Genomic DNA, 16,967 nt, shown 5'->3' on the forward strand with positions numbered 1-16,967 from the left:
GGTTAACTAGCTCTACACTAGAACCCGGTGGTATTCCCCAGATTGAAGGAAAACTCTTAATACTGTTTGTTCCCAGTGTATTTAAATTGATTTGCATTAGTATTACCAAAGAGTGCTTCACAGGACGCACAAAATGTCACGACTGCAGACATGCGCCTCTACCACAGACCCAAACCAGAAGAGTGGAAAATTCTGGGGTTAGACCTCACTGAACTCACAAATACCGAGTCCAGCTGTAACACCAGGCATGTCTTGTCTTCTCCCAGCCACCTAATCATCCCTTTCCACATGAGTTCTCCAAGGTGTGACCCACAGAGAACCTCCTCATGCTCCCCAGAAGTGAGGCATACACAAGGTGTCTGTAAGCTCAGGACCTAGCATTTCAGCTACCCCATATCCCACATGCATTCTGTTTAAAGTTTCATGGTTGGATACGATCCTATCTGGCTCATGCTTAGATTTAGTAGCTCTATGCATCACTACTGTCAAGTCTGCTTTTCTCTGGGGAACCTTCAGATTTTAATTTCTCTAGAAATTTCTTTGTTATTTAGTATTTAGCTTGCCCCAGGTTCAGCAGTAGCAGTCATTTTTCTTCTTCTTAGTAGCTGGTGCAGTGCTGTGTTTTTGACTTTCAGCCTGGGAACAGCACTGATAACACCAATGTTTTTGGTTGTTGCTCAGTAATGTTTACTCTGACCAAGGACTTTGAGTCTCATGCTCTGCCAGGGAGGAGGGGAAGACAGGAGGAAGCAGAGAGAGGACACCTGACCCAGACTGGCCAAAGGGGTATTCCATACCACAGCACATCATACCCAGTATATAAACTGGGGGGAGTTACTCTGAAGGGCTAGATCACTGCTCAGGTTGGGCTGGCTACCGGTCGGCGGGTGGTGAGCAGTTGTATTCTCTTCCCTTGTTATTTCCCTTATCGTTATTATTGGTGGTAGCAGCAGTGGTTTGTGTTACACCTTAGTTACTGGACTGCTCTTATCTCAACCTATGGGAGTTACATTCTTTTGATTCTCCTCCCCATGCTTCCGGGATCAGAGGAAGAAGGAAGGAGGGCAGTGAGCAAGCAGCTGTGTGGTTCTGAGTTGCCAGCTGGGTTTAAACCACAACATAGCTATAGTGCTAATGACAATGCCATATTGAATATATTATGTGACAGATACATTACTGAGGGCTCATAATTGGACTGGCCCAAACCCAAAGTTTTTAAAACACTTTGTGATACGAAGCAGCAGCTCCAAATGGTGCCACTTGCTGTCTCAAAGCCCCTTCCTCAAAGAGATGCAGGCTGTAGCCTTCCCTGGCAAGATGTTCTGTTAGTTCTGTAGTTATTTTTCCAGGTGAGTTCAGAGAGAGGACAGGCGGAAAAGGAGACAAGAAAGGCGGGTCTAGATGAACCTGAGATAAAAGGGATGTTATAAAAAGATGGGGCAAGAAGGAAAGAGTGCTGGAGAAAGAAGCCAGCACAGGATGAAAAACAACCACTTGGGCTGCCAGAAAACTCAGAGGAACATCCCAGCTTTAACGCTTGTGGTAGGTGTCTCTTCTATACAATTCCTCCAAAGGCCATATGCCAGGGAGACTGATAACATCACCAGAGCCTGAGCACACTTGGCACTATTCTGTGTCCAGTGGTCCCTCATCAATAAAGCATTCACCATTCCAGCTGCTTTCTCAGTTTCTCCTGCTATGATCTTTTTTGGTGTTAGTTAATAAGCAGATCTCTGTGGGAGCATTTTCACAGACGACTGCAGTTGAAGTTCCCATCCTCTCTCTGCATGAGAGGATGAAACATGCTGTTCTAACAAGCATCTGGTAATCTTTCACGTCTTCCAACAGCTTGCAATACTTCATTACTCTATCCCATCATCAGAGGTAGGTGCTATCATGATGGTTAACATTATATATCCATATATGCTCATGCATTTGCACATCTGTAAAACACAGGGCTCACGAAGCACTGCAGCACAAAGCTACCCACTCAAACATGATGGGCTGGTTTCTCTCAAGGTCAAACACAGAGCTTCTTGATGCTAATGAGACTGAATATGGGTCCCATCATATTGTCATTCTCTGTTTTAATGCTAGTTCTAGGGGAAAGTCCTCACGTTTCTTTGATTCCCACCTTTACAGCCCTTTGATGGCTGCAGAACACCGGACAGGACTTCTTCAACCAACCAGAGAGTGGAGAAGGAATGTTTCTATCGTGGAAACCAATGTATTACAAATTATTTTCTTGCTCATCAAATAATCTTGACTGCTTTATTACCTTTTTATGAATCATATCTCTAAAAGCATTTATTCTAAATTTGGTATCTTCATTATATTATGGAAAGAATGATTATTTCTGATTAGTCTCCAAGTTGCCACTCAGAAACCTTAGACAACCACTAAGGCTGAGGTGCTCTAAATATCACTTATAAAACAAAAAGGGGGGAGAAGTAGCACAGACAGGTCTTTTACATTTCCTCTGTCAGTTCTGATATTCTAGATATTATATGCTGATCCAGCAGCATATCATTATGGATAATCTCATTTTAAAAGTTAAGAAAGAACAATAAAGACTTTAAAATGCTTTTTTTATGAGAACGGAGACATGAGTCTCAGTATCTGCAAGATGGTTCAAACATTTCAGAGAGGCCTAATATAATCATACATATATTCTTTTATATTTAGAATAGTAGAACATCAAAATAGGGATAAAATCATAGGAAAGCAAAATGCCTTTGAGTAGAGTATTGGATACAACCAAAAAAAACCCCAAACCAACAGCGTTTTGGGTAAATGAGGCCTTCCTCAGCTATGCCCAAAAAGCTTATCTGTTTTTCCAGCTATTTCGGTGGCTCTCATAATAGCTAGTTCCTTTCCCTACAAATCATACCCTTTTACAAAGAAAAAAAAATCACCCATTATTGAATTATAGTAATCTTTCTGCATCATAATTTGCTGTGGTTTTATCAATATATAGCAAGACTCTCAGAAAAGAACAAATCTCTACAAAATGCATTTTTACAAACTTCTAAGAGATCGCCAAGAAATAGTGATCTAGTACCCTCCTACAGTCTACTTCTCATAAACCCACTCCCATATGAGCCACCTTCACTAGACTAAACTGAGATTTGTTTGAATTTCAAAGAGAATTTAAAATTCAGTTTTAAATGATTTTTTAAAAATTACCGATTTCTTATGTCTCCTTCTTTGTTACTGGTCACCAAGGATGTTTAACTCCGTAAATCATTCTAGCGTGCAGGATTGAATACTATCCATACTTATCCTGTAGGCTCATCCAGCTCACTACATCTGAGGGCAGTTGCTAAGGCTAGTTCAATGGGTGGCAGAGCATGGCGTAACATAACACACCTCACCTACAGTGCATGAATAAACTACACTCCTCCTGCCTTCTCCATGTATCACTACTTCAAGGAAACAAAAATGCTGACTATCTTAGGATCACAGAATCACAGACTGGTTTGGGTTGGAAAGGACCTTAAGATCAACCAGTTCAGACCCCTTGCCATGGGCAGGGCTGCCTCACACTACACCATGTCACCCAAGGCTCTGTGCAACCTGGCTCTGAACACTGCCAGTCATGGGGCAGCCACAGCTTCTCCGAACAACCTGTGCCAGTGCCTCAGCACCCTCACAGTAAAGAACTTCTTCCTTATCTCCAACCTGAATCTCCCTGTTTAAGTTTGAACCCATCACCCCTTGTCCTATCACTGCAGTGCCTGATGAAGAGTCCCTCCCCAGCATCCTTGTAGGATCCTTTGTAGGCACAGAGGTCTCATGCAGCCTTCTCTTAAGTGATCATTTCTGTTGTAAGCTCTAATACATCATGCTCCAAGACCGGGTATCTGCCATCTACAGTTCCTGCAACTCCACTCTTCAAAATGAAGCATGATCCTTGGTCTCTGCAACATACTCGTGTTCTCATACCAAAAAGAATCTACTGCACGGTCCTAGATAAACTGATGCTGCACACCTGAACATGCAGCTCTGGTTTCTCACCCCACCAGTAAAGCATTCTGTGCAAACATTTGTGTCTCCCGCAAATAAGTTAATGAAAATAAAAAGGAAGAAGGAAATAGAATAGAATAGTTTGGTATCTTACCCTGTACACTACCCAAAGGCAACTGGTTCGTGGAAGGATAGTTTTTTCATTTTTATGCCATATCTACCAAAACCCACTCTATTGGTAATAGTGCCACTTCAGAGGCATCTGTGAATCTATATATTTAGCAGACATCTAGCAATGAAATCTTTCATTCTTGCATTTCAGCATCTTCACTCTTATCTAACACTATTTGGGGAGTAGTAGCAATTTCTCAGTTTCTCAGTTACAACATGTGTGCATTTCTGAAGGCACTGACTCATTTCTTCTAATCATTGCTGCAAAAATCACACTGGTTACCATTCCTTTTACCCAGTCATAAAGAAAGCACAGCTTGGAGAGTGCAAGATAAAAACCAAGAGCAAAGAGTACAGAATAATGACTTCTCCCAGTCTTCACTGACCTGTAGCGGGCAAAAGGGACTATCAGTTTAGTTGAACAACCAAATCCATATTTCATATTTGTCTGGAAACCTGAAAATCCTAAGCAATTTAACAGTAATGACGAATTAGCAGTCAAAAGTTCAGACAAGAGCATGCAATGCTTCCAAGAACAGATTTAAAAGCTATTTATTTGGTTCAAAAAACACATTAATAAGAATCCATCATAAGTTGTGACAGATTTATGGAAGTCTCTTCACACAGATGACCTACGAACCAGCTCACGATAAAATCAGTTATTTCAGGCGAATGCAAACCGAAATGACATCTTTATGTAGCCTAAAATACCAATTCAGGGCTCAGCTGAAGCTCAATAAATCCCATAATGAGACACACAAAAATTAGAACTTTCTCAGTCTTGATCTATCATGGGGCAGTGAATCAGGTTATGGCTTCTTGTTATGGTAAGCACATTTTCTTTGGCTGGTTCTTAAGCAGACAGTAGATAGACATATAGCCAGAGAAGCTTTCCTTTCTCAGGCTGTTGAAATACAGCTTTGCAATTACGCTCTCCAAACCGTGGAGCAAAGTTTAAAGCCCCTAAAATCTTCTTTCACATCTACCATCCTTTTTAATAGCAGGGAAATAACAGAGCAAGCCAGATAGCAGAAGTTTCTTTGCCTTCACCGAGAGCACTGCCTTGGCTGCTGGTGCCCTAACACTTCCTGAATTCGAGCAAATGTATGTCCATGCATCCATTTCTCCAAGCAGCAATTGTGCCTGTTTATCAAGCCTGAATACTGCTTATCTCTGCTTTTCTGATCAGAGTGAACTGTATCAATCCATGGTGCCATAAGAGCACAAACTGCTATCTCCTTGTCAGTTTGAAGAGGAGAAAAGGTTTAACCCAGCATGAATACTGGCAAATATCTAAAAGCATTTGGTGCTATCAAATGTGTTTCAGCATATTTGTGTCCAAGTCTAAGGCTACATTCAAGCTGCCAACATGACTTTGATTATATATTGTTGCCAACAATATATAATCAAAGACCTTTTCAAGCCATTAAAATTACTGCAGTTTATTTCTATGTTACCTACGTAAAAGCTGAGAGACTCCAATAGCCTCTGACATTACCTTATTTGACTAAAAACTTATAAAGTATGATTAAAGATCCACCACTACATTGAAAAAAAAAATCTCTGTCTTTTTAAGCTACTCTCGTGTTTTGGGTTTTAGTTTTATTTTAAGTAGCATTCAAATATCACATAAAATTAGATTATGTAAATTAGAAGTAGTACAAATCCTTAATCTAAGGGAACTTTGCAGCAGGAATCTTTATTGCAGATCTAAATTGCAGAGTCTTTATTGCAGAGATATAAATAAGCAATTTTAGCTGTAAGATCTCTCTAACTTGTCATCAGTTAAGCTGAGCAATACAGACACTTGTGATCTTTGCCCATGTCCTTGCCATTATGACCCAAAATACTTGCTTCAAAGAGTTTGTGATCTAAATAAACACCACGGACAAAACAACACAGCAGCAAGGAGGTCAGAACAGCAGATGGCAAGCACCATGCTGGTTCCACAATAACTTGTTTGCTGTGATGCATCACACAGCAAAAAGCATCAGAGACCTGTGAACCAAGGTAATCCATCCATCCATGTTTTCCCTGGTAACTATTTTGTGCCACACTACCCAAAGAACACAGGTAAAATTAGCAAGTCAGTACTAATACGTGATCTAATGATATCTAATGTCGGAATGAAAGTCTGCAAAGATTAGATGTGAATAATCCTCACTGTGGCTAATCCAGGAGATTGGAAACTAAAATAGGCTGAATTTAGAGAACGAGAAACAGCAGCTATAGACAAGAGGAGGGAATGTCCTTCCTATGCAGTCTCTTCAGGTGGTGGAAGTTTTCACAGGTTAACAAAATACTAGCATGTAATAAAATTGACCCGATGCTTCAAGTATTTATCTTTACCAAAAAGAAAAACTTCCCTGCACTAAATTGTACAACTAACCCCAGTGACAGAAAAGAGTGTGTCAGTCCCACAAGTAGCAAGTGTCATCAATCCATTCTTGGGAAGTATTTAATCCAGACTATGTGTCTCAAGAAAGAAAATGAGATGGAAGGCCTACATAGCAAAAGGTCATGGCAGCAAGGAAGCAATTATTCAGAAGTCAGAGTTGGAGCCTGGCTATCAGAAACAAGAAAGGACCTAAGAGCAACACACCAAATACTTGCATTTGGTTACAACTTCAGACACCCTCACCATGTTCGGGCACATAAGAAACACCACCACCATTTTCAAACCACTTCACCCTTAAACAGTTCTGGTTTTAGCTATATCTGGCTCCTGGATACTGCAACTTAAATACACATTTTACAGAAAGAGTAACAAGTTCTGTGGAATGAAAAAATGTAGTTACATTCAAAGCATTATAAAACCACCTTAACCTTCATGTATTTAGTGTCTGAATTCTCCCTACCCGGACTGCTTCATACTTTCCACCTATTCATCTAAATATTAAATTAACACTGCCATACCCACAGTATATGGGAATACTGAATTACTGATTTCAGATGGACAGCTGCCTTTGAATAAGGATTTCTGCAGGTAAAGGATCTCTTTGCAGTTAGGGAGACGAACTGAGACCATGCCTACCACCAAATTCCTGTTCAACAAGCAAGGCTTGAATTTGCACCGTTGCTGCGAAACATCCACAGCAAAGATGTCTGAAGGAAGTCACATCTTCTCTTTAATTATATTTTGTTTCCTTTACGCTCTGGTTACCAGCCCAGCAAAACACATCAGAATCCCACACAAGGGCAGAAAAGAGAGAAAAGTACATCTCTAATGAAGCCACAACAATAAAATTCCCTGCAGTTTTTTCCCCGCAGAACAAAAAGCAAAAAAATCTTACCTGCTAACCCTTTAATATCAAGTATTTCTAATTGCTTCTCTTAAAAGAGATCTCTGTAGAATAGGGTGACTTTCAGAAAGTAAATTAACTACAAGGAAAAAGGGGTTATTCTTCCTGATCCTGCTGTGCAAGTCCAGACTAAACTTTTCATCACTGGTACTCAATATAAGACCACCTCAAGAAAAAGAATAACTCATGTTTTACAGGCTCCTAGTGGTACTATTGCACATATCTGTTTGCTTGGCATCCTGCAAGTCCTTTTTACCACCTATCTTAGTATTAACCTGCAAGTAACAGTTGTCTTTTGTAAATGTCTTCTCCTCCCAAATGAAAAACTGAGGTAATCAGAACATAACTTCCCTACTCAACAATTACACTTGCATTAGCAGTTCAAATTGGGTTTTAGCGTGTTTCATCCTCCATCTTAAGCATTGCATGTACAGATTATATGCACATTACTGTAGAAATAACCTTGTACTCCTGAAAAAACACAGATTTCTAACCCACACTGAGAGATGAACTAGAATTTCACTTGCAAGTCAAACTAACTGATGCAGCTCTTGTAAAAAAGATGACCCCAGAGGATGAGATTTTCCAAAGCACCAGAGGATTCAACACAGAAAAACACTCACTGAAAAAAGCTAATGGATTTTGTTAATTTTCCCTTTGTCTGTATTCCTATCCAGCTTCCCTTCCAGTTTTGCAGTTTTTAATGAAATTAAGCTGCTGGCACTAATGAGAAATATAGAAAATAGAGAGTGCATAAAAAAGAAACACTTTTATAAAGTGCTAATGGATGTTCTTGTGTGCTGGAGTGATACTTTAATGCTTTTTTACTCCATAATGCTGGTGACACAACACACTGCGTTTTATGCTGCTAGCCATTCAGGAACTCTTTAAAGCTTTTCCAGATTATCAATATCACTTCCTTTCTATAGTCTTTATAAAAAAATACGAAACAAGAAGTCTACCCTGACCAACTGAGCCTTTTCTTTAGCAGATCTCCAGTACAACACTGGGCTATCAAGGTACAGCTAGTCCCCCCACTGCTCCAAGCGGCCAGGGTGCCAAGAGGCATTGCTGGGACTTGCGAGAAGTTTTACAGTTGATGTGTAGGTCAAGCAGAAACTCAATGTAATACAAGCAATCTTCAGATCTAAGTTTCCAGGAAGAAAACTAACCTCATCCTACATTCAGGTCAATATGATAAGCAGACAGAGTAGGACTTACATTAAGCAGGTTCTTACTTGGTATATAACAAGATGCTATTCAGCCAGATCTGCAAAACTGCTCAACAAGAGAGCAAGGCTTCAGAACCCAGAGCTTGTGCTAAAGGCACCTAAGAAGAGCCTTATGTTCCATAGTAATCAGAAGCCAGGAACTCCAGCTGAGATAAAGGTTAAAACCTCCCACATTAGTCTTTATATTGCTAGCCAAAACGATCCCCCAGACCTAAAAATCTGGTATTGCTGTCATTGATTACAGCTGCTGTTCCCCTGTTAAAAGCTGGTCCTGCTTAGAAGCTCAACTAAACAGTAAGTGCAAACAGCTGTGAATAGAGCAGCACATAGAGGTAAACAGCTTAATGTGGGGAAAGTATCAACAGGTCATCCTGACTGGATATATACACTACATACAGGTGGTTTTATTTTGACCTCTAGACTCTACACAGTTAGTGACTCCAGTTTTGTTACTTTTGTTTGATAGAAACGAAGCACAAAGCATTCATTTTTTCCTGTTTACCAGAATCCCATGCCTCTGTTTGCTTGTAGGGTTTGAGGTTCCCATGGTTAGTTGCACCACTCCTGGTGCAATTACAGAAATAAACAAAAAGGGAAGCAGGAAATCACTGCGTTCATCCTGGCATTCTGCAAACAGTGCAACGATATTCAGCAGTTCTTCCTGGCAGCCTTTATTGATAACAACAAGGCTTTGTAACCTGGGAGTTAAAATAGACGTGACTGAGAGGCTCAGAAACCCTACCCTGGTCAGCTGGTGATGAGAAATCTGAATACAGACCCCAAAATCCAGGTCCATTAGCACGCTAGCATGAACAGAGGAAGCTCTGAACACTCCCATGCTCATTTGCAGTGTAAATTCGGGACTGTGTCCCAAGTGATGAATTGGCATTTTCATTCCACAGCAAGACCTCAGCAGGAGCTGCACTAAGCACAGTTTGTTTAGGAAATTACAGAAGGTACAAAAGAGTGGTGGAAAGCTACATACCTGGCCATTTGTTTTAACACAAATTCTACTGGTTTTGAGGAAAGGAAGATTAAACCATCAGATTGTGCAAGCACATCAAACTGCAAAAATGATACGTCTTCCTCCGTACTTCGCAAGATCCAGCAATAAAGAGACACCCCACCAAATACAAACCCATCACTGCTGCTTAGCAAGAAGCTTATTAATAAAATCTAAAAGGTTTTTTTTGACAAAAACAGGTTTTAATGGGATGACATCAATGTTGAAATACATTCCAGGTGGTCAGAAAAACATTTCACTGGAAACTCGGTGTTACAAGAAAAGTAAGGAGTTGGCAGTGCTCTGAATCCAGATTAAAAGTGTGCCAAAAAAAGATCACTGCAAAAAAAAGATGTGAAAAGTGATGTGAAATGCCACTAATGCCACACTTTCCCTTAAGAGACAGCATCCTTTTATACCAATATATCCATTGCCAAGTCTCTGGTCCAGAATTCAGAGCTAACCAGGTCAACAAAAACTCCCTTGTATATTCACACTACTAAGAGGCTACGCCACCCCAAACTTTTCTAATCTAGCTAGTAATTTAAAGTAACAGCATCACCAGAAGTATTGGATCCTTTCTGTTGTGAATATGGCCCACAGAACATGCAAGTGCTTGCAATTTACCATATACATGCACATTGGATACTTGTGTATCAAAATGGGGCTGGTATAAAAACCAGTATAATGGTCTAATTAAATGACACAAATTTATGTGTCATCCTATAAATTTGCACTTCTTCAATTTCAGAGCCACCCTTACCATTGTTGAGTATTCTGGCATATGCAGGAAGAAAAGTGGTGTTCTCCTAACCTCAGTCATTTTGGTCAGTGAGACTAGATTTCTAGTCTCTGATTTGCTCATTCAATTAAATTCAATTTTTCTGATATACAATCCCTTAATGTCTCTAACTGAGCTCTATCATCTAATAGACTTTCATTTCAGATCTTCACCATGGTCATTCTTCCACCACTGGTCCAGGTTTTTAGATCCTGGCAGTCTTATCCTAACTATTACTTCTGAACCTTGTGCAGTCCAAGTGCTATTTCCTCAGCGTTTCAGTCAAAGAAGCCTGCTTTCTTGCTGCCTGAACAAATGCAGGAGAAAATGAAGGGCATAGTGGTAGTACACTCTCCCCTCACTATTCCTGGGGGAAATAGTTACAGCCAACATCTTGTTTAGTAGCTAATGTCCTGGGAGAGAATATGCTCAGTTCAGATGAACTATTTAGGGGGGCTATAGGGATGCTGGGGAGGGACTCTTCATTAGGGACTGTACTGATAGGACAAGGGGGTTAAAACTTAAACAGGGGAAGTTTAGATTGGATATAAGGAGGAAATTATTTCCTGTTAGGGCGGTGAGGCACTGGAATGGGTTGCCCAGGGAGGTTGTGAATGCTCCATCCCTGGCAGTGTTCAAGACCAGGTTGGATGAGGCCTTGGGTGACATGGTTTAGTGTGAGGTGTTCCTGCCCATGGCAGGGGGATTGGAACTAGATGATTTTAAGGTCCTTTCCAACCCTAACTATTCTATGATTCTATGATTTGGAGAATTTCATTGCAAAAGTCCTAACAGGTCTCTCCAGCGCGTGGCTGAACCACTACTTGTCAACAGCCAGTAACCGGCTCTGATTCAGACAATTCTTCACAGGAGCAACAAAAGAGAAGCAAAGGAGATAAATCAGAATGGAACAAATAGAGACCACAGTGCTGTTGTAGCTCTAACATCTATTAAGAACAGCAGCATGGGAATGGGAAGGTAAGGGCAATGCTGACCTAGAGGAAAGACTGAATTCTGAAGAGACCTCAGGAGGTTTGGTTTTTAAACAAAGGAGTTCTTTCTATTGACATTTAATCAGATGGGATGTGCATGTTTAACATACTTTGAGAGTCAACAGGAGCTCATGATAAGGAAGTAGGAGGTTTTGGTGGAGTCCTCTGCAGAGTAAGAGATTGAAGGAGCATTTCCACCTCATTCCGCAGTGACCTCTTTAGCATGTCTCTCACTATCATCTCTTCACAGACCATAAAACTTAGCCACTGTTTTCTGCATTGCTCTGCAGCTCGTCTTATCAACCGGCTACACTCAGCTTTGCCTCACCCACACTCTTGCTAGGAACTATATGAAATCTGGACACATGCATCCAGAGTATTAGTGGAGGGTAAGATCCATGAGCTTCCCTTAATGAAACTGTACTGGCTGCTTTGGAAAGGGAATCAAAGAAGATTTCAAGCTGAGGAGCTTTGAAAGAAACAGGTCCTCAGAAGCCATAGACTCTAATGTCTACCGTATAGTCTAGCTCATTTAAAAGTCCTAGTCGCAAATGCAGATTTGAATAATGATATGATGGAGAAAATCCCAAACCAGAATGTTTTTCAGGCAGATGTATTTTATGCTTTTTACTTTTAGGAGTTTTTCACCAAGCCCCTTCTCAATCACCTTAGCATTTACACTTCACTCTCTTTTACTTGCTTCTTCTCTCTTCCCTTTCAAATACACAAAAAAGAAATCCCAGAATTTGTATTCTGATAAGCAAATTGGAGCAATCTTTTCCAGTAAAATTTTTGTGCTCATCCTCAGGAGCTCTGCTTCAATGGCACAAACAGGCAGAAAGAAACCCGTTCTAACATAAGGATGCTTCTTCCTTTTCCAAACTGAAGGAATGAAGTTTTCAACATCATTTGCAATTTTTTTTACCTTTATCATTAAATGACATAATAGGTAACATAATATTTGTCTTTTTATAACATCAAACATATCTGGTGTATTTTAGTTATCAACACATTACTCTGCTACTTTGTATTTCAAAAATGCAGTGAAACGGTGCCAGAAGGGACAGATTTAGCAGCAGGACTTTATTGTTGTTTCAAGTCAACAAGCAATGGAATAAGACTTTTTTGAACACCCTGCCTTCACAAGAAAATCTTGTGTGCAGGCAGTGGGGGAATACCAAAGAACTATTCCTTACAGTGAAATCGCATTTGAAGCTACATAACCAACTGCAACTCTAAATACGACAAATTAAGCTCAGATTTCTAGGCAAAAACACAAATCTTTTCTTTTTTTTAGAATCTTGGCTGCTTGTTATTCACAACCGTTCCTACAACAGAAAGATTTACAATCGATTTGATTCTGTTTCTATAAGAAATACTCACATTCCTCTGCACTCTTGGCTTTTGGACCCAAGCAACATAACCATATTACCCCAGCTAGGTGCATGAAGCTAAAGTAAAGACTTCATTCATCAGTGAATTTCTCAAGAGGTTGTTTCCAGTGCATATGAGAAGCTTGGGTTCAAAAACCAAGAGCTGGTGAAAAACAGTGGAAAAGGACAAAAAGAAATGATGTCTTCTTCCTTTTTTTTTTCATTTGTAGATGCAATTACTATCAACTATTGGATTTGGACATCAGTATGGCTCTAAATTATCCTTGAGTGCTAAGGTATTAATGGAGCTCTGTGAGCTCACCCCTGTGTAGACACAGCTCTGGCAAACCACAGGCACCAGCAAGGCTGCTGGCACTCCTGACATGATCACAGCTGCTATCCATGATACTCCATCTTCCAGGAGTCTGAATAAGTATCCTTTCCACTACATGTCTACTTGCAGTGCTTGAAAAAGTCATTATAGACTGGCTGGAATTACAGCAGAAATAATGCAGCTATTTTCGACGAAGATCCACAGGAGTCTGGTAGAGGTTTTTATGATATGGTTTCTGGTATTACAGCTGACATTACATTTTTTACGTGGTGAGACAGAAGCCCTTTGGGAAAACAACTGCTCAGGTTAAGGCCTTGGCATGTCCACTTTGTTTTAATTTCTCTAGATGCAGGTCCCAAGCTTGCAGTAAGAGAGGGGTCCTTTCCTATCTGCTGCCAGGTTAAGATTTTCTCAGGCCCTAAAAGAGGTATGCCCATTTCTGAGTGAAGCTACCTATTGAAGAATATGATCTAGAGGGTAAAAAAACATGTGCAGTGGCAACAATAAGCTCTCAAAAAGAGCTGACATAAAGATTATTTTCCCATCCTCCTCAGCACTATCTCCAGCTTTGTGATGGAGCTACCATTATTTTCTTTCTTTTCTTCTCAGCCCTCTTTTTCCTTTTCTTTGGACATGTGGTTTTAGAACAGGACTGACTAGATAATGACATTTTCAGGTAGACAAAAGGACTCTTTTGTGCTTTGCAGCATGCACAATGTCCCAGGGAACAATGCAACAATATTTTTCATAGCCAATTTCAGCATTCCTATTTCCCTCCATTACCCTTTTCCCTTCTAGAGACTGTCAGAAACCATTCCACACACACAGAGTAATCACAAAGTTTCATATTTCTTTGTTGAGAGAAGGCATATTTGTTATAGAAACATATCCACAAGTGAGAACACCTAACTAAGCAAGCCAAAGCCATAATCAGTGAGGGCCCTTCCCGAAACAAGTTTCATGCTGTTGCCCAGTAGCAAATGCAAGGATAAAGCCAACCTACTCAGACATAGGGAAAAAAGCTACAGAGGATCTTATGAAATTGTTTGATCCTGACCTCTCAACTAAATCCACTTCTTAGGAAAGATCTAGGGGTAGTACAACAGATTATATTCTATTCAAGCGGAGTTTATTAATTTTTAATATGCAGTGTAAAGCTTATTGGATAACATGAAGAGAATAACAAAACTGTGAAATCAGTATCAAGCCATGCTTCCTCTAGTGTAACCTCTGGTTTTGTGAGCTGGCTTTGAAACTCAATAGGTACAAACATCACCTTCAGAGAGCCTTTCCACAGCCTACAGGCAACCCAGAAGAGCAAGAAATTACAGCTAGTTTGGGACTGCTGCCAACAGCCACCAAAATACAGTCAATATTTTTCACTTCAATGTTCATCACTACTGTGATACAATAGCATTAAATATAAACCAATAACTTATTGCTTAGGCAAAGCCTAAAGGCTTTATTTATTATCCCCTCTTCCCAGGAACCAAATGTTTGGGGGATGTAAGTGTAACTGTCAATAAAGAAAGGCTTTATTTTCATTAAAGAAGGGTTTGGGAAATACTATCCATAAAAAAAACTGTTGGCTGCCCTTTGAATTTCTTAGATTCTAGGATATTACCAGAGAGAGTGTGGGCTAAACAATAAGGTAAAATTATAGTAATAAGAGGTTTGAGAAGCTACGAAATCTGCTGCAACACTGGAAAGCTATCGTTTTCTCTAAATGGTAGTGATCCTTTTTCCTTCTATCCAAATCCTTCTGAAGCTATGCTGTCTAAAGGATGTAATATTTACACAATTTATTCAATCACTTCAAATCACTTTTATTGTTATTATTATTAAAATATTTATGTAAAGTTGTTTTAGGAACTTATAAATGTCTTTGTCCACAAAGAATACCTGTAGTGTTTGGTTGAAAGCTATGGCAACTCTCTGGAGTTGCTCATAAACTGCATTTTTAGTCCCTTGAGAAGTTAAAATATCAAGTTATATGATAAAATCATGCCGCTTTATCGGAAGGATTGCCTTCTTTTTCAATAGGTTATTATGCATGAGAAGATACTTTTCTGAACACAAAATCACTTGATGGTACATAACAATATAAAGAATAGGGCAAAGGACACCCAATTGTTTTGCTTGTCACCATTTTCCTGGGAAAACCACAATTCCAAGGGCTTTTCACGACAGTTCCATCTGCTTACACACCACAAGCCCTGTGAGCCAGCGGGGAGGTGGCTTACAGCAGGAAGACAACACCAACCACACTACAGCTTTCTCCTCAGGTCCTGAGAACCAAAGCTCAAACCTGCAACTAACTGGGAGCTTCCTGTCAAAAAGGGTCTCTGATGAAAACCAGTTACTCCAAAGCCAACATTTTTTATGGAAGGCTTTCCCCACACACGTTTTCTCAGGTTTCTATCACAAATCCTGAAATAAATATGCACAGTTGCCTAATGTTACCTGATTCTGACTGCGCTGGTTTGCAGAAATGACCTGAAATACTCACATTCCAATGTATTTCCTATTGGGTTGTCTTGCCTCTTAGGGGCAGTGGATCAGAGGCCTGGATGCCTCTGCAAATCCCCCTCTCCCCTCTAAGCAGGACTCACGTATGTTTTGCTGGACTCAGGTCAATAAATCAGGAAACATCTGGATTTAGAAACGCCCTAGTTCTACTTGGAAATAAGATGGTGAAACAAAATGTTCCACTGCTTGCAAATAATTTTTCAATCACTTAAATTCCTTGAACACTTTTGATCCATCAACTTTTAGTGGGAACTGAAGCAAATACTACACACTTTCTACAGGACCATGGATACTTACAACATAAAGCTTCATGCTGCCAGAAGAGGATAATATAAGACTAACCATAAAGATATCCTTTCAAGGTTCTTGCGTTTTTTGCTATAATCTGCTAAAATTACACATTTCAGTACTTGGGGTTTTTACTACCTTGTGCACCTACTACTATAAAATCAGTTACTAACCTCAAGGAAGTAAGAGTTTCACTCTGTTTTCACTGTGTTTCAGTTGCTCTAGATATGGAAAAACGTTACACATAGACAGTACTTACACATACATATAGACACGCATCTACTCAAACACAAGACATATAGACACACTTCTGCAAAAAGAAAGAGCACAGATATATACCACACTTAGAAAGCATCCTCTTCCATCACAATATGCATATATAGAGGCAATTCTTGTAGGAATGCTACAATTCTTTATACATTACTCTCATAATGGAGGTTTTAAATTGTTCTCCTTTGATTTCTTCTTCAAATTTCCATCCACCTTTGTGGCTGCCCCTTCTGTGATCTGTGAGCACACCTTTGAACGGTGTATCACGTCCGCTATATTATAGTCAGTGAAGATAGATCAAACACTGCTCCTATCCATACCTGCTCTGAGGGACAGAGGCTCTTAAATGCAAAAGGGATCTTAAAACTCCCCAGGCTTGTGAGCATAGAGAAATCACCTGACAGCTTTGGACCTCACTGAAGGCAACGCAAGCCTCAAAGTGAGCCTTAGAATGTAAATTTGCCCATCAATACAATCATAAGTGATTAAATTAAACTGAACCGAATCTTTACCATTTCCTCATCTCTTTCAGAATTCAGAGAAAACAACAATATAGAATAGGCTTATACACAGTTGTCATTCCCTACAGCTCAGTGAAGGTTTAGTGCACACGTGCTTTAAAGCATGCCCTATTTAACACTTGTGACTACACAGCTGACCAAATTCCCCCCCAGAAAACATTTCCACAACCTCTTTTAGTCCCCTTGCAGAAATATACAGCGTTTT

General features: G+C 40.0%; 1 protein-coding gene across 2 annotated transcripts in view; it reads right to left on the reverse strand.

Moving 5' to 3' along the window:
• The window catches only part of KCNK2 (potassium two pore domain channel subfamily K member 2), a 105,147-nt gene that overhangs the window by 46,806 nt on the left and 41,374 nt on the right, over positions 1-16,967 (reverse strand). The gene's annotated exons all lie outside the window — the stretch shown is intronic.

This window comes from Pezoporus wallicus, unplaced genomic scaffold (assembly GCF_028554395.1).
Source record: "Pezoporus wallicus isolate ANWC-B61680 ecotype Strahan unplaced genomic scaffold, APGP_CSIRO_Pwel_v1 contig_14703, whole genome shotgun sequence".
Classification (NCBI taxonomy): domain Eukaryota; kingdom Metazoa; phylum Chordata; class Aves; order Psittaciformes; family Psittacidae; genus Pezoporus; species Pezoporus wallicus.